The 17,832-nt window shown below is 47.6% G+C and overlaps 1 protein-coding gene across 2 annotated transcripts in view; it reads left to right on the top strand.

Annotated features, from left to right (window-relative positions):
• The window catches only part of LOC144752052 (phosphatidylinositol 3,4,5-trisphosphate 5-phosphatase 2-like), a 598,959-nt gene that overhangs the window by 38,610 nt on the left and 542,517 nt on the right, over positions 1-17,832 (top strand). Inside the window, exon 1 of one of the 2 annotated variants that reach the window (XM_078640003.1) lies at positions 5,253-5,753. The exons of the other annotated variant lie outside the window; for it this stretch is intronic. The gene's annotated coding sequence lies outside the window, so the exon portion shown is untranslated. Of the gene's footprint in view, positions 1-5,252; positions 5,754-17,832 lie in introns of those variants that run through there. 2 annotated transcript variants of the gene reach the window in all.

Below are 17,832 nucleotides of genomic sequence, written 5' to 3'. Positions count from 1 at the left end.
TGCCTAGATGTACGTTGGCGTGGGCCCTTTCAGGTAATCCTGATCACGAATACCGCGGTGAAGTGCGGAGGGTTGCCAAATTGGATCCATGCATCCCATACTCGGAGAGTTTCAGCACCTCTAGAAGAAACAGCTCCTCTCCCAGACGAAAGTCCAGTAGTGGAAGAAGAATCCCAAGGGGGGGCCAGTCAAGCTGTGGAGGTGTTGGAAGAAGTTGGGAACGCATCAGATCCAGAAGAGGAAGGACGGCAGAACGGCAGTGAGACCGAAGACGCAACTGAAGGAGAGAGCTGCAGTGAATACGACTCAGACACGGATCAGTACCAAAGCGATCAGGAATCGAGTGTGAGGACGAGAAATAGGAGGACAAGGCGTGGAGCAGCCACCTGGCCAGAAAGAAGGAGGAGGTTGAGCTTGAGGTCTGCTCGAGAAGAAACGCTTGCTCCTATATCCGAAGACTCAGACCCGGAAGAAGATACCCAGGATCAAGCCCAGGGGGTCTCAGAAGATCAAGGAGGGTGCGAGTGCCTAGCAGAAGGTACTCTACTCCTGATTGGACCTACCTCGTTGCAGATGTCCGTGGGACACAGAACCGGGAGGGTCAGGGAAGTGAACCTGATCAGAACTGATCCAATCATCACAGTGCAAATAAGGTTCCTGCTACCAGGGGTGGAGGCCGAAAGGTTGCTGACACTCAACATCGTCTATCCTCCTCTCCTGAGCGGAATAAGAAAATTGATTTTAGAGACAGTTGATTTCCCGGTTTGCTGTTCACGATATCCAATATTGGAGGGAACTCTTCTTCGACTGGAAATGCTTGAGAGAGTAGTGGAACTTCTTGGAACACTCATAGTTTTAGATTGATAAAAGACTTTTGAAAGAACTTTGTAAATATTGCTGCAAGATAACCTAGCGCCGAGTGGAAGAAGAAAAATGGTAGGGTCTTCCTTTTAGAGGATGGAGAAGGGTTAGGGTTGTCTATTTCCACAGGACTCTAGAACTGTTTTGCGGAGTAAATTGTCAGCTTCCAGGTGTTCAAAAAGGACATTGTTTAAAAGAGAGACTTTGTTCGGAGAGAAGGAGACGTTGGAGATAGAAGAACGCCAAAACTACCCTGTTTGAGATCATGGAGGCTGGCAACCCGAACCGTAGGGCAAAATGCATAGTAGGCACACTTTTAGGGGTGGTGATTTCACTTATAGTTTTAGTAGTTACTGTATCATATATAGTGGGACATGAAAATGAAACAAAGACGAGATTAGAAACTAAGAAAACTTCAACTCAAAAGCCTATCACGGTTGCTGAGGTAAAAGGAGAAAACACTGAGAAAGAAAAGGTTTTGTTAGATGCTGAGATCAAAAGATTACATGTTGATGAATCAAAGGGGAACTTTAGGTCAAATGCTTATGCCAAGTTGCTTTACGAATACATTGATGTCATGGAGGCGAAGAATTGCTATGTTTGTATGCAATTACCAGCTTCTGTGGATGAGGGTATCAGATACCATAATCTTCCATTGACATATGGAATCACATGTAGTTTGTTGTTAAGTATATTCTATGGACGAGAGGGGTTCGAGTATTATTTCTCGAATTTTGACTCGACATTGCCAGAGGTCCCAAATTACAAACATCTGAACAAGTGGGACTACTACAAGAGCGAAGACAGATTACACAAATGGTTCATTCCATGGAAAACGTTAGATACTTCACATGCCCGAAGAAATAATCTGACTTGTCAAGTGTCAGAAATTGAGAAAAAGTTTATAGGGCAGGTGGATACTAGATACAGGAGGCAAAAAATTCTGAAAGCTTCAGGACAATGGGAAACAGATTGGACCAAGGAGGAAAGGATACAGCAAAGAAAGGGTAGCTTTGGTCCAATTGCTCTAGACAAGGAGAAACGGGGGAAACTGTGCATTCACAGGAGGTACTCCTATTATGAGAATCTGTATGTAGGTCAAGTCAATTGTGAACATGCTTTCCAATTGGAGTACTACTCCAAAGATTTTTTGAAAGAGATGCAAGCAATTCCAAATGTATATTTTGTATGTGGAAGAAATGCATATGTGAAGTTACCAGATAATTGGTACGGATCATGTTATCTAGCAATTGTCTTCCCCAAAATATATCATGTTGAGAATTTAGAACCGACCAAGAGAGGAATACCAACAAGAGGAGAGAGAGGGTTAGGAGCTGAAGAAGTAATTGGGGATGTATTTGGTGCTGCATTCCCTATCTTGGGGGTGATACTGAATGACATCAAAATTAGAAGATTGGCTACAGTCGTAGATAGGTTGTCTGCCAGTACTGCCAGATCATTAATGCTGGTGGAAGGTGAGATGCAATCGATAAGGGCAATGGTTCTTCAGAACCGACTTGCTCTAGACGTTCTGTTAGCCAAAGAGGGAGGAGTTTGCAAGGCTTTGAAGGTCCAGGAATGCTGCACTTACATTCCGGACAATTCAAAACCTCTAGAGAAATACATACGAAACATCACTGCAATTCACCACGAAATTGAGGATCTGACAAAAGTAAATGTGTGGGAAAAAGTAGGTCATGGAATGGGTAAAGTTGGAGGTTGGTTTGCCAACCTAGGAAAGGGTATCGTTTGGTACATACTGAAACCCATTATCATAATTGTGATTTGTGTAATCACTTTGTGGGGATTGGTGCGTTTGTATCAATGGTATAAAGCAAACAGGTTGCAGAGATCTATGAGAGAACAGGAGAAAAGGTTGACAGCAATGCAAGATACACAATATAAGAGTCTGAAGGCATTGGAGACAATGAAAAGAAGTGGTACTGCCATGACTTCACTTTGAAGGGTCCTACATTTTAGAGATGGTGTTTTGATGGTGATGACTCCTGAAAGTCATCAAAGGGGGGACTGAGAGAGCACAAATCTGAAAAATGTATAAGGGCACCATATTTACAAGCACGTAGTTAGTTTAAATATACTTTGCACAAGAGTGTTTTATACCCAGTAGTAAAATGTATAGAGTGTTTAAGTAGGGTAACAATAATCGTAGTAATGTGAGACTAATGTAGAAATGTTGGAATGAATATGAAAACCTCACGTTCTCATGTTAAGTGATCATGTAAGAGGAACTTGCAAACCAGTTAAATTGTGTAGGCCTCATGGCAATTCACAGTAAATCTAAACGTGCTGCTAAAATAATGTGAGGTGGGGTTAACGTGGTTCTTCCAAAATGTATTATCGAATTTAGTAGTGAAATATATGTTTTATAGATGTTTTGCATTACAGAAATGTGTTAGTTAAGAATATTGTTTAAATCAAGTTATATGTTTTCAGAGTGCAGGGACCCGCTTCATGTAAATCAAGTAGGCCTGAACAGATAATGTTATTCCTTTGATCTGCAATGTGCTCGTTAGAGAAGAAGTTGAGAGGCGCCAAGTACAGAGAGCTACATATGTTTTACGACCTATAGATATGGTGGAGTCTGGAATTTGAGGCCCACTGTAGGATGGCCTGTATGCAGGTGCGAGGGGTCTTAATCAGTTGTAATGAATGGGGCTTTGTTCAGTGGCGCTTGGCGCAGGCCTGTAGGAGTCTTCAGGAATTTCAGGGGGTACTGGCGCACTGGAGAAGAAGCCTGGGAACCAAGGTCAACTTTAACGAGGGTCTTGAAGAGTACCATCATGGAGTCTGCCGCCAAATTCGATACCACGTGAGGGGCGTCCCGAGGGGCGTTCCTATCGGAAATGTGATTTTGTATTAGGGAAAGAGACCCGGGAAGAGAGCAGAGCAGATGATTTTGGAAGCCTAAGAGAGCGGTTGGGTTGGCAGATAGGCTGATCACCAGAGAGCAATTTACAGAAGAGACAATGAGAAGTGCGTGATCTTCTTAGGAAGTCACCACGGCTGACACCTTTTTGGGTAAAGATCTTGTTAAGTAGGGATGTCACTTAGTCTAGTGTAGGGACAGACTAACCTGAATTTTCTTTTCTGTAATGACTCTTAAGTTGCAACTTGTATCCATTTTGGCAACTCTAATGATTTTCGAACTCGTACTTATTATTCTGTTTTGTAGACTCAGACTATTCAAAGAATTTATGTTTATAGTGATACCAGTATACCTTTTGAATCTCATCTTGAGAAGTTTGTATCTTCAGTTATCTTTGACTTTATATTAAATTTTTGAACTTTATCAGTGGTCAGTGGTCATTTAGAGTGGTGTATGTTCTTAATTGATTGATCTAGTATTGGATTGCCTTTTACTCAACGACAGGTACCAACGATCCAGTCGACTTGATTTGGGATCTGGTAAGGTAACTAGAAGCCAGAAATCCCGCGTTAACAACAGCACTGTCCTTGCTTGCTACCAACAAGCATTGCCATAGCCAATAGGACTTGCATTAGGAAAGTGTAAGCTATTGGCTTTGTGAATAACAATGCTATTAATTTATATATTTTCAAAGCCAACACATATTTAAAAAAAATGGTAATTTACAACACCAATAGCTCACACTTTCCTAATGCGAGACCTATTGCATTGCAAATGCTTGTTTCCTTCCTTATTTCTTTCTAGGATTCTAAATTCGATTGTTTATTTCTGTCTATGTCGTTTCTTTTACTTTATCTCTTGTCCCATTTGTCCTTCGATCATTTACTTGTTCTTTCTTTCTCACTTTCCTGTTCTGATCAATTCTGACTTTCTTTCTTTGATTGCTATATGTTAGTACTCCTTTCCATCTTTTGCATTATCCTCTTTGCCTCATGCACTGTCAGAGGGTCCTCTCTTCCTCTTTCGACGTGTTTCAATATCTTCTTTTCCATCTCCCAGGCTCTCTGTCTCTCTTTCCTTTGTATGTCTTGCTCATCAAGTTTCTTATTTCTTCCTCCCTCCTCCTCACTCACTCATACCTCCTGTCCATCACTCCCTTCTTCCTTCTCCTCCTTTTCCTCCTTCCATACCTCGTTTCCTTACTTTTCATGTCTCATATCTCTTTGCCCTTCTCCTCTCCCTTTCTTTCCCACCTCTCTTTCTCTTGTCCCGGTCCTCTCTTCCCTCTCTGCCAGTGGTGTGTATACGCCTCTCTGCCTTCCTGGACCCACTCTGTCCCCCTGCCGTGTCTCCCCTCTCCCTGTGATGTGTCCTGCTCAGTGTGTCTGGGACGGGGGGTGCGCACCAACGTAGCATTGCTTGGTTGCCATGGTTACTGCCCTGCCATTTACCAACGCCTGTTTCTTCCCAAAAGTGACAAGCTCTTCCGATTCGAGGTATCATTTCCACTCTAACTTGCTCCAAGCGCGGGCGGGCGGCTCTGGTTGCCTGCTGGCTACCTCATAGATAGCTCAGAGGGTTTCGTGACGTCTGACTCTCCTCCTCTGATGTCGGCGGCCTGGGGATGCTCCAGCTGGTAGCTATTGTCTGCTCTCTCGCAGTTTTCTCTCTGCTGGATTCATAGTGTGTGCTCTTCGTTTACTCTCCTGGCTCTGAAGAGGGGAGGGGCTCGCGCGCCCCTCCCCGGAGCGCAGAGGCAGCTCACCCGGTCCCAGCGGCGGCTGCGGTGGGAGGCTGCGGGGGCTGGGGGGAGTGGAAGGCGTGCTTCGGGGGGCCTGACAGCCGCGGGGAGGAGAGACCCGCCAAGCTCAGGCAGGGCAGCCCTGGGAGGAGAGATCCGCCGTCAGAGGAGGGAGGGGCGGCAGAGAGACATTCAGAGGAGCGAGAGGGCAGCTGAGAGGCCAACCGATGAGGATGGGCAGGAAAGAGGCAGCTGATGAGAGAGGTAAGGCATCAGAGAGTCCAGATGAGGAGGGGAGGGCCTCCGGCCGAGGCCGGGTGAAAGTGAGAGCAGCAGAGAGGCCAGGGGAGGAACGATGGGTCAGCTGAAAGAGAGAGGCCATGTGACAAGGGACAAGGAGCAGAGAGCAGGTCAGCAGCGAGAGTCCAGCTAACAGGAAGAAGCAACACTTCCTCCTGGTTAAGAGAACGGATGCAACTCTACCTCTCAGGAGTACACCTCCAGCTGTCCCTCACCTTCAGCTGTCCCTCCCCTCCAGCTGTCCCTCACCTCCAGCTGTCCCTCACCCTCCAGCTGTCCCTCACCCTCCAGCTGTCCCTCACCTTCAGCTGTCCCTCCCCTCCAGCTGTCCCTCACCTCCAGCTGTCCCTCCCCTCCAGCTGTCCCTCACCCCTAGCTCTCCCTCACCTCCAGCTGTCCCTCACCCTCCAGCTGTCCCTCACCCTCCAGCTGTCCCTCACCTCCAGCTGTCCCTCACCTCCAGCTGTCCCTCACCTCCAGCTGTCCCTCCCCTCCAGCTGTCTCTCACCTCCAGCTGTCCCTCACCTCCAGCTGTCCCTCACCTCCAGCTGTCCCTCACCTTCATCAGGCCCCTCGCTATCCCTCACCTCCAGCTGTCCCTCACTCCTAGCTGTCCCTCACCCTCCAGCTGTCCCTCACCTCCAGCTGTCCCTCACCTCCAGCTGTCCTTCACCTCCAGCTGCCCCTCACTCCTAGCTGTCCCTCACCTCCAGCTGTCCCTCACCCTCCAGCTGCCCCTCACTCCTAGCTGTCCCTCACCTCCAGCTGTCCCTCACCTCCAGCTGCCCCTCACTCCTAGCTGTCCCTCACCTCCAGCTGTCCCTCACCTCCAGCTGTCCCTCACCTTCATCAGGCCCCTCGCTATCCCTCACCTCCAGCTGTCCCTCACTCCTAGCTGTCCCTCACCCTCCAGCTGTCCCTCACCTCCAGCTGTCCCTCACCTCCAGCTGTCCTTCACCTCCAGCTGCCCCTCACTCCTAGCTGTCCTTCACCTCCAGCTGCCCCTCACTCCTAGCTGTCCCTCCCCTCCAGCTGTCCCTCACCTCCAGCTGCCCCTCACTCCTAGCTGTCCTTCACCTCCAGCTGCCCCTCACTCCTAGCTGTCCCTCCCCTCCAGCTGTCCCTCACCTCCAGCTGTCCCTCACCTCCAGCTGTCCCTCACCTCCAGCTGTCCCTCACCTTCATCAGGCCCCTCGCTATCCCTCACCTCCAGCTGTCCCTCACTCCTAGCTGTCCCTCACCCTCCAGCTGTCCCTCACCTCCAGCTGTCCCTCACCTCCAGCTGTCCCTCACCTCCAGCTGCCCCTCACTCCTAGCTGTCCCTCACCTCCAGCTGTCCCTCACCTCCAGCTGCCCCTCACTCCTAGCTGTCCCTCACCTCCAGCTGTCCCTCACCTCCAGCTGTCCCTCACCTTCATCAGGCCCCTCGCTATCCCTCACCTCCAGCTGTCCCTCACTCCTGGCTGTCCCTCACCCTCCAGCTGTCCCTCACCTCCAGCTGTCCCTCACCTCCAGCTGTCCTTCGCCTCCAGCTGCCCCTCACCCCTAGCTTTCCCTCACCTCCAGCTGTCCCTCACCCCTAGCTTTCCCTCACCTCCAGCTGTCCCTCACTCCTAGCTGTCCCTCACCTCCAGCTGTCCCTCACCTCCAGCTGTCCCTCACTCCCAGCCGTCCCTCACTCCTTGCTGTCCCTCATTCCCAGGTTTAAAAAAAATCGCGTCATTGAGTGACATTGTCATGTGCTGTCGGTGCTCCACTGAGATTCCATCCGGACGGTGGAATTCTCCATGGGTGAAAATCAGGGCCATGTTTTCCCGTTATCACTTAATTAAGTCTTTACCATAAGATGTATCATTGATCGAATTGATCGTCAAACAATTCCAGCTCTTAAATAACACATCAGGCCAAGCATTGTTACTAAGAAATGACCTCTTGCCTTCTCAAATCAGTAATCACGACTCTGCAAGTGATTCATTCTCACCTGCTCTCGTTCTCCATCCAGGCCTGGAGGAGTCCTTTTGAATGGGCTGTCCACATTTCATCCTCCAGTCCTGAGGAAGACCCGCTGGACGTTTATTTAAACCTTCTGGGTCGAAACGTCAGGCTCCTCCTATCTGCCCGTGTCCCTAGTCTCTTCACCCCTTTTACTAAGAGGACGGCAGTGCAAAGGGCGCGGATAGAACTTTATGTACCTGACGAGGGACGGTCCTACTTTATGTATATATGTGGCTAATTCATGCATATTTTGGTTACCCTCCATAAGCACATATGCACTTTACAGCGCCAAGAAACCTGTTGGTGAACGTGCGCTCTACACATCCTCAATAAATTAACATAACATAAGTCATTTGTTTCACCAAGGTCACATTCTACTTTTTGATGTTTGCTTTACCATTCGTGTATGTTACAGCCATATTCGAACTCAACCATTATAAATAATACATACAATTCTATAAAAAAGCAAATGATACGCTTCCGGTGTGTTTTGATCTGTTTTGACCTTTTATTCTGTCTGGAATAATGTTTAGACCGTTATTTTGACATGCAGTGTCATTTCGGACAAATACCTTTTATCAGTAACCAGTTCTGCTGAACAATAGTTCCCACCGAACAGAACTCACTTTAGATTATATTGCTTATACCTAGGTTCTGAGGGACCCGGGTTTGCCCCATAATCCTTAATGTTTGCAATAATAAACATTTCTGTAACTGTGTGATACCCCTGGATGCAATAATAAGCATGTCCGTTACTGTGTGATACCCCTGGAAGCAATAATAAGCATGTCCGTTACTGCATGTCCGTTACTGTGTGGTACCCCTGGATGCAATAATAAGAGTGTCTGTTACTGTGTGATACGCCTGGATGCAATAATAAGCATGTCCGTTACTGTGTGGTATGCCTGGATGCAATAATAAGAGTGTCTGTTACTGTGTGATACGCCTGGATGCAATAATAAGCATGTCCGTTACTGTGTGATACCCCTGGATGCAATATTAAGCATGTCTGTAACTGTGTGATACCCCTGGATGCAATAATAAGAGTGTCTGTTACTGTGTGGTACCCCTGGATGCAATAATAAGAGTGTCTGTTACTGTGTGATACGCCTGGATGCAATAATAAGCATGTCCGTTACTGTGTGGTACGCCTGGATGCAATAATAAGAGTGTCTGTTACTGTGTGATACGCCTGGATGCAATAATAAGCATGTCCGTTACTGTGTGATACCCCTGGATGCAATATTAAGCATGTCTGTAACTGTGTGATACCCCTGGATGCAATAATAAGAGTGTCTGTTACTGTGTGGTACCCCTGGATGCAATAATAAGAGTGTCTGTTACTGTGTGATACGCCTGGATGCAATAATAAGCATGTCCGTTACTGTGTGATACCCCTGGATGCAATAATAAGAGTGTCTGTTACTGTGTGATACGCCTGGATGCAATAATAAGCATGTCCGTTACTGTGTGGTACGCCTGGATGCAATAATAAGAGTGTCTGTTACTGTGTGATACGCCTGGATGCAATAATAAGCATGTCCGTTACTGTGTGATACCCCTGGATGCAATATTAAGCATGTCTGTAACTGTGTGATACCCCTGGATGCAATAATAAGAGTGTCTGTTACTGTGTGGTACCCCTGGATGCAATAATAAGAGTGTCTGTTACTGTGTGATACGCCTGGATGCAATAATAAGCATGTCCGTTACTGTGTGATACCCCTGGATGCAATATTAAGCATGTCTGTAACTGTGTGACACCCCTGGATGCAATAATAAGAGTGTCTGTTACTGTGTGGTACCCCTGGATGCAATAATAAGCATGTCCGTTACTGTGTGATACCCCTAGAAGCAATAATAAGCATGACATTTATGTGTGATAAGCCTGGATGCAATAATAAGAGTGTCTGTTACTGTGTGATACGCCTAGAAGCAATAATAAGCATGTCCGTTACTGTGTGATACCCCTGGATGCAATAATAAGAGTGTCTGTTACTGTGTGATACCCCTGGATGCAATAATAAGAGTGTCTGTTACTGTGTGGTACGCCTGGATGCAATAATAAGAGTGTCTGTTACTGTGTGATAAGCCTGGATGCAATAATAAGAGTGTCTGTTACTGTGTGATACGCCTGGATGCAATAATAAGAGTGTCTGTTACTGTGTGGTACCCCTGGATGCAATAATAAGCATGTCCGTTACTGTGTGATACCCCTAGAAGCAATAATAAGCATGACATTTATGTGTGATAAGCCTGGATGCAATAATAAGAGTGTCTGTTACTGTGTGATACGCCTAGAAGCAATAATAAGCATGTCCGTTACTGTGTGATACCCCTGGATGCAATAATAAGAGTGTCTGTTACTGTGTGATACCCCTGGATGCAATAATAAGAGTGTCTGTTACTGTGTGATACCCCTGGATGCAATAATAAGAGTGTCTGTTACTGTGTGATACCCCTGGATGCAATAATAAGAGTGTCTGTTACTGTGTGGTATGCCTGGATGCAATATTAAGCATGTCTGTAACTGTGTGATACCCTTGGATGCAATAATAAGCATGACATTTATGTGTGATAAGCCTGGATGCAATAATAAGAGTGTCTGTTACTGTGTGGTATGCCTGGATGCAATAATAAGCATGTCCGTTACTGTGTGATACCCCTGGATGCAATAATAAGCATGACCGTTTATGTGTGTTACGCCTGGATGCAATAATAAGAGTGTCTGTTACTGTGTGGTACGCTGGATGCAATAATAAGCATGTAAGTTTCTGTGCGACACGCCTGGATGCAATAATAAGCATGTCCATAAAAGTGTGATACGCCTGGGTGCAATAATAGGCATGCCCGTTACGGTGAGATACGCCTGGATGCAATAATAAGCATGTCCATAACAGTGTGATACGCCTGGGTGCAATAATAAGCATGTCTGTTACTGTGTGGTATGCCTGGATGCAATATTACACAAACAAATGATGGACGGAATGCAGAACAAATCAAAATATTCACCCCCAGTCATGAGATCTGGGTTAAATCCATCGTTCTTTTGCTCACCATGCCACTCCAGTTTATATCCAGCCATATGGAAATCAGTCTTGACCCTGGGACTCATGGTAAGAGTCGAGACCGAACTTCCAAGCAAGGTCCTCCCTGGACCGGAAACAAGCATCCTGAGACCGGTTTCTGGGTATTACTTTAAATCAGCCAGGCTAGCTTGAATCCAGTGGCACAGTGAGCAAGGGACCCACGTCTGGGCATACCCATCCCACTTAGGGTGAAAAATGCTACCGGTCCTAGTATTCTTGTTTCCAGTCCAGGGAGGACCTGGCCTGGCAGTTCGGGCTGGACTGTTCCCATTGGCCGTAGGGTCAAGGCAGATTTGCATATGGCTGGGTCCAAGCTGGAATGACCCGTGAATGTATGACATTGTTCTGCATTCTGTCCATCAATTGCTCTTTTTGGATGCAATATTAAGCATGTCTGTTAGAGTGTGATACACCTGGATGCAATATTAAACATGTCCGTAACAGTGTGATACACCATTGGTGTTGCAGCGTGTGCAATATAATTCGTTTTATTTATTTAATTTTGTACTTACCTCTGTTCACCTTATGCTGGAGTTTACAACCCTCCACCATGCCCCTCCCCCGCCCGCCCCACCGCCCGCAGCACTCCCTTGAGGAGCTGCTACTGCGCCTTGATGCAATAATAAGCATGTCTGTTACTGGGTGATATGCCCGGATGCAATAAAAAGCATGTCTGTCACTGGGTGATATGCCAGGATGCAATAATAAGCATGGCTGTTACTGGGTGATAAGCCTAGATGCAAGTGTTGGACTTGGCCCTGTTTGCAGGGTCATCCCTAAACTTTTTGCCTTTTTTCCTAGCCTTTTCTCTGATCTGGTAGAGGTGATTTTAGGCCTCTGGCCACTTTAGCACTGCTGTCCAGTGTAAAGTGCGTGCACTCTCTGTGTTAAAGATAGTAACATTGGTCTACACCTGTTTGGCCTATTTAATTTACCCGTCAGTCCCCTGTAAAGTGGCATTTCATATACCCAGGGTTGGTAAATTAAATTAAGTATGGGCGAATTTTGCGGATCTGCGGTCCGCGAATTCACGCGAAATCGCAAAAAAAAGTCTGCGAATTCACAGATTTACCCGCGAACTCGCGGATTTTTTTGTGATTTCCATCTACTCAACTGGAGTACTTTCTACTGGCTAATCAGTAAGTGCTACCTCTTTGTGTAAATGTATAGTCCTTTTCCTACACTGCAGCTGCGTAAAGGGCCAGAAGATTTGTCTCCACTGACCATGTGTGCCTGTAACTTTGCCACCACGCCAAAAGGCACCGAGGTCCCTTGAGTGAGCTGTCCATCATAGTTGGGAAAGGGCGGGAAGACGTTTGATACCGCTAGTGTGTGTTGCGGGGTTTCTATGCGTGTCAACATGGCTCTGGTGATTAAAGGGTCAGAGAGCGAGCAGGGCAGCAGGTGAGGAGAAAGCAGCCTCCTAGTCACAGGAACTACACGGGGATTGCGCTCGAGAAACTCATGGATTCAAAGACCTCCCTTGAGTATTACAGCTAATTTTCGACGGCAGATATGGGGTTAAAGCAAACTTGCCCAGCCTCGACCGTGCTCACTAATGTTTTGGGCTGATTAAAACGTTACTGAATTTGAGCTTCAACTAGGGCACCTCCTTTATTTATATCTGTAAGTGCTTCCTGTTGAGGTTTAATTTTTGTGACAGGAGCCTCGTGCCAGAATGAATCCTGCCCTGCATAGTTATCCACGAAGATGCCACCGTTTTGTGCAATACCTCTACTCAACTGGAGTACTTTCTACTGGCTAATCTTTAAGTGCTACCTCGTTGGGTAAATGATAGTGCTTTTCCTACACTGCAGCTGCGTAAAGGGCCAGAATATTTGTCTCCACTGACCATGTGTGCCTGTAACTTGCCACCACGCCAAAATGCGCCGAGGTCCCTTGAGTGACCAGTCCATCATAGTTGGGATTGGGAAAGGGCGAGAAGACGTTTGATACCGCTAGTTTGTGGTGTGGGGCTTCTATGCGTGTTCACATGCCTCTTGTGTATAAGGTCAGAGAGCGAGCAGGGCAGCAGGTGAGGTGAAAGTAGCCTCCCGTTCACAGGAACTACACGGGGGTTGCGCTCGAGCGTGATCACTAATGTTTTTGGCTGATTAAAACGTTACTGAATTTGAGCTTCAACTCGGGCACCTGCTTTATTTATATCTGTAAGTGCTTCCTGTTGAGGTTTAATTTTTGGCCCACAGGAAGCACTTACAGAGTTAAGGCAGGTGCCCGAGTTGAAGCTAACTTTGTAACCATTTTAGAATGGCGCCGGCAAGCACTCTGGCAGTTTGCCAGCACCATTCTAAAATGGTTACAAAGTTAGCTTAACTCGAGGACCTGCCTTAACTGTGCTTCCTGTGGGCCCAAAAAAAAATCAGCGCGCTCGCGAATAAGCAAATATTTCAGCAATTTCACGAAATTGCCGAAAATGTGCAAATTTCATGAGCGGAGCGGATTTTGCGCCCATACTTACATTAAATGCTACTTGTGGGCTTGCAGCGCTGATTGCACCACCCACCAAAGTAGCCTTGCAAACCTATCTCAGGCCTCTGCCATTGCAGGGCCTGTGCGCGTAGTGTCACTGCCGCTGTGACGTGGCACCTAAAGTATGTGCCATGTCGGTGACCTCCCTTTTACCGCATGTCAGTCACCCCTAAGGTAGGCCCTAGCTAGCCCTTTGGGCAGGGTGCACTGTAGGTAAAATATAAGGACATGTACCTTAAGTGAATGACATGTCCTGGTAGTGACAAACAGCCATTTTGGTTTCTCAATATTGTGGGGCTGCCCACCCATAGGACTGCATTGGGGATTCCCTGATAAGTGTTTCAGTGGTAATTCCTGATATTAGAGGAGCAGCGTGGTCAAGTTTAGTATATTTGGAATTGTCATAATAAATGCTGCGCAATGGCGTGCGCAAATTTATTATAACTATTTTAGAAATGCCACTTTTAGAAGTTGGCATTTCTGTGTGCTATGTGTCTGCCTGCCTGATGTGAATTTCATGTCTGGCTTTTGGGTGACTGGGGCAGGGAGGTGTGTGTGGCTCCAGGCGGGGAGGGTGAGTCAGCAGCAGGCTATATGGGACATCTGCATTGGGAGTAGAGGGAGGAGTAATCCCCTGACCCTGAATACGTCTGTGCCTAGCCTGTACAATGCTAGCTCCTCCCCCTGTGGTGTGTCTGATCACCAAGCCCCCACCTGACAAAGGGGAAGAGGAGCTTGGTAAACAAAGTGCTCCAATTCCCCCTGAACCAATTGCATCTGGTTCCCCCAAGCCCTGTGCTGCAGACAACGAAAATCAGGGTATAAGTATAGGGGCTGTGACCCCATGAATTTGTGCTGTTTCTGGACTTGCTGGGGGCTTGCTGCTGCTGGGGGCCCAGGGGGAGCTGCCACAGGGGCTTGCCTTGCCACTGGAGGGCCCTGTGTGCTGGCCTCCCTGGGCCCAGTTATGCCCCATGGACCTAGAACATTGCCTTGGACAGAGCGCCTTGGGAGCGATAAATTGTGTTATTGTTGGATTCCTTGTCCCAAGAGAAGAGCGTGGGCTTCACAGCATGAAGCTGCAGCCCCTTTTTGAGGGAATCCCGACGTGTGGGTTCCCCGGCATTTTGCCCAGTGGAGCATAAGCCTACTCCGCTTTAAGCTTTTAAATGACAGCGGGTGCCCACCCCTCATTGGCAGTTGTTGGTGGGTGCCCACCCCGCATTTTGAGTTGTTGGCAGGTGCCCACCCAGCTTATGGGTTTATTTTTGAAGCCGGTGCCCACCCCGCACTATGGCGCTTAAGAAGAATTTACCGCTGCGGCCCGGTCGAGACCCGGAAGTCAGGCGTGTCCGGCTGACTATTGGCGGGGCCTGCAGCGGATGGCCGGAAGCGAGGTGCAGGAGTGGCTGGCCCAAGCGGGGCTCCTGTGAGCTGTTGGGAACCCCAATGCTAAAAGAAGAGGATGAAGGCAGATGGGAGTCCATCCCGCCTATGTGGGAGCTACAGAGTGCGGACGGATTCCAGGCAGGGCTCTCATGAGCAGAGAGAGCCCCGCGTGTTGGTGCGCTGGTTGAGGAGCACGGGAGAAGAGGCCCTGAGAGCAGGGCCGATCTCAGCACGCCGCCAGTGCCCGTCCCAGCCCAAACAAAGTCCCAAGCGAGAGCCCTGGTGAGTGGGGATACACTTAAGTAATGTTGGTGCCTCTGGTGGGACCTTTTGTGATTTGCCTGCACGTAGCCCCAGGGAGTGGGGCTGGGGGCCACCTGCGTTGCAAAGTCCCGGAGTGGGGCTTAGGGGCAGTTTTGTTTCCAGAGTCCAAAAGTGGGGCTCATGAGGCACGGAGAGTGCCAAGCCTAAGTTCCCCAGCTGCCCTGCGAGAGCGGGCAGCTGCAACGTTGCTAAGATTTGCTTAGAGAGCCCCAGAGCAGGGCCGCCTTGTTTATTCCCAGCTGCGCTGCACCAGAGCGGGCAGCTGCAACGATTGGCATGTTATTTTAGAGTCCAGATGGGGACTCCAGAGGGCACAGAGAGTGCCAGTGCCTACAGCGATTGTCACAGCTGCACAGCAATTAGTGGCAGGTGCAACATTTAGGCCAGCGCAATTGCGCACTTTTCATGTTGCTGCATTGGCAGCCCAAGCCCTGACAAATATGGACATAGGGCATTTGAGCCCTCTGAGAAGGCCAGTTGGCCAGCGGCCAGGGTGAGGTTGATTGGGCGCCAGGCCCTAATGTAATGTATGTGGTGCGCAGGAAATATGAGTTATGCATCCTGATTTATGCCTGTAATGTGGTTTATGTTATGAGGTTATTGCATAATGTGTTTATGCTGGTGAGGTTATTGTCTAATATGTTTAGGTTTATGAGGTTGGCGCATAATGTACTTTACGCCTAATGTGATGCTGATTGCATAATATGATTTATGTTGCAGGTTATAATGCTGAGTACAGTGTTTTACCAGTAGTTACTGGTTGTGTTCTACATTTACTATTTTCACTTTGTGATGGTTCTGACATTGGCCAAATTGGCCCTGTCATGTGTATATAATCCCCTGTAAATATTGTCTAGTGCCAGTTGGCACAGTGTATATTGTGTGATTACTATTCTAATGTGTTTATGATAATACAAAGGCTATTTTTATATATAACCTTGTGTGGAGTTCCTTTTGTGGTGTGCCTAGTATGTTGCTGCTGTGTGTGTTGCGCACATGCTTTACACATTGACTCTGGGATAAGCCAGACTGCTCGTACCAAGCTACCAAGGAGGGAGCACGGGTTATCTTCAGCAAGTAACTCCCTTGCCCTGTCTAGAGTTGTGGTTTCTGCCTGGCTTAGTTGCAAGCCTTAGCCAACCAGAAATCCCCTTTCTAACAATAAGCATGTCCGTTACCTTGTGATACCCGTTGATGCATTAATAAACATGTCTGTTACCATGTGCTACGTCTGGATGCAACAATAAGCATGTCTGTAACAGTGTGATGCACCTGGATGCAATGATAAGCATGTCCGTTACTCTGTGATACTCCTGGATGCAATATTAAGCATGTCCGTTATCGTGTGATACCCCTGGATGCAATAGTACACATGTCTGTTACCGGATGATACGCCTGGATGGAAGAATAGAAAGCTCACAGAGAGCCACCAAAATACTAGTTGATGATACCCTGTGGGAAGCAATGAATTTTATTTCACTTGTTCTAAGCCACGCTCTTATTTATAGAGGCCACACCCCTTGGATAGTTGTGTGTAAACTACGCCACATTTCTAGAGACCCCCTATTTTGAAGGGACAAGTCATGATTGGGCAGATCATGACTCTCCCCAGGAGTACCACTCAGTACATCTTGTAATCCTGGCCATTGAGAGGTGGATGAAATAGACAGGGATCTTCTCTTGATAAGGGAGCAGAAAAATGAGTGTTATAGTTAACTGACATTTGTGTTGTACGTATGTATCAGGCTGCAGTCTGGGGTGGTAGCGCTGTAGACTTGTCCGAGTAATTGTGGACCCTGGTCGCATATATGAGGTTGGAAGGTGTGTGGCTGAAGGTTGGAAGGAGCGTGGGTGAAGGTTGGAAGTTGCAAGGGTGAAGGTTGGAAGGTGAGTGGGTGAAGGTTGGAAAATCCATGTATGAGGTTGAAAGGTGTGTAGGTGAAGGTTGGAAGGTGTATGTATGAGGTTGGAAGGTGCGTGGGTGAAGGTTTGTAGATACATGGGTGAAGGTTGGAAGGTGTGAGGGTGACAGTTGGAAGGTGCATGGGTAAAGGTTGGAAGGTGTGTGGGTGAAGGTTGGAAGGTACGTAGGTAGAGATTGGAAGGTGTGTGGGTGAAAGGTGGAAGGTGCATTGGTAAAGGTTGGAAGGTGCGTGGGTGAAGGTTGGTGGATGTATGGGTAAAGGTTGGAAGGTGTATGGGTGAAGGTTGAAGGGTGCACGGGTGAAGGTTGGAAAGTACATTGGTGAAGTTTGGAAAATACAAGTAAGAAATTGGAAAGAGTGTGAGTGAAGGTTGGAAAGTCCATGTATGAGGTTGGAAGGTGTGTGGGTGAAGGCTGGAAGAAGGTGCATGTATGAGGTTGTAAGGTGCATGGGTGAAGGTTGGAAGGTGCATGGGTGAAGGTTGGAAGGTGCATGGGTGAAGGTTGGAAGGTGCGTGGGTGAAGTCTGGAAGGTGCATGGGTGAAGGTTGAAAGATGCATGGGTGAAGGTTAAAAGGTGCGTGGGTGAAGGGTGTCCTATATGAGAGAGGTTCTCGTATGGTGCAGTCATGCTGTGGACTTCACGCTGCAGCTATTTTGCATTTGTCACAGAGATGTGTATTAGATTGTATAGGACACAGAGACATAAAAAAAGCCAGAGGCATAAATGCCAAGTTTCCCAGCTCCACCCGAGATGTGGTACTCCAGTCCAGAGTTGTTTTCTTTGAATTGTGGGCCTTGTAGTCCTGTTTTATCATGGAATAAACAAAAC

The sequence above is a fragment of the Lissotriton helveticus genome, chromosome 4_2 (assembly GCF_964261635.1).
Source record: "Lissotriton helveticus chromosome 4_2, aLisHel1.1, whole genome shotgun sequence".
Lineage (NCBI taxonomy): Eukaryota > Metazoa > Chordata > Amphibia > Caudata > Salamandridae > Lissotriton > Lissotriton helveticus.
Note: the sequence above shows the minus strand (reverse complement) of the source record. Positions and strands in the feature narration are given on the sequence as shown.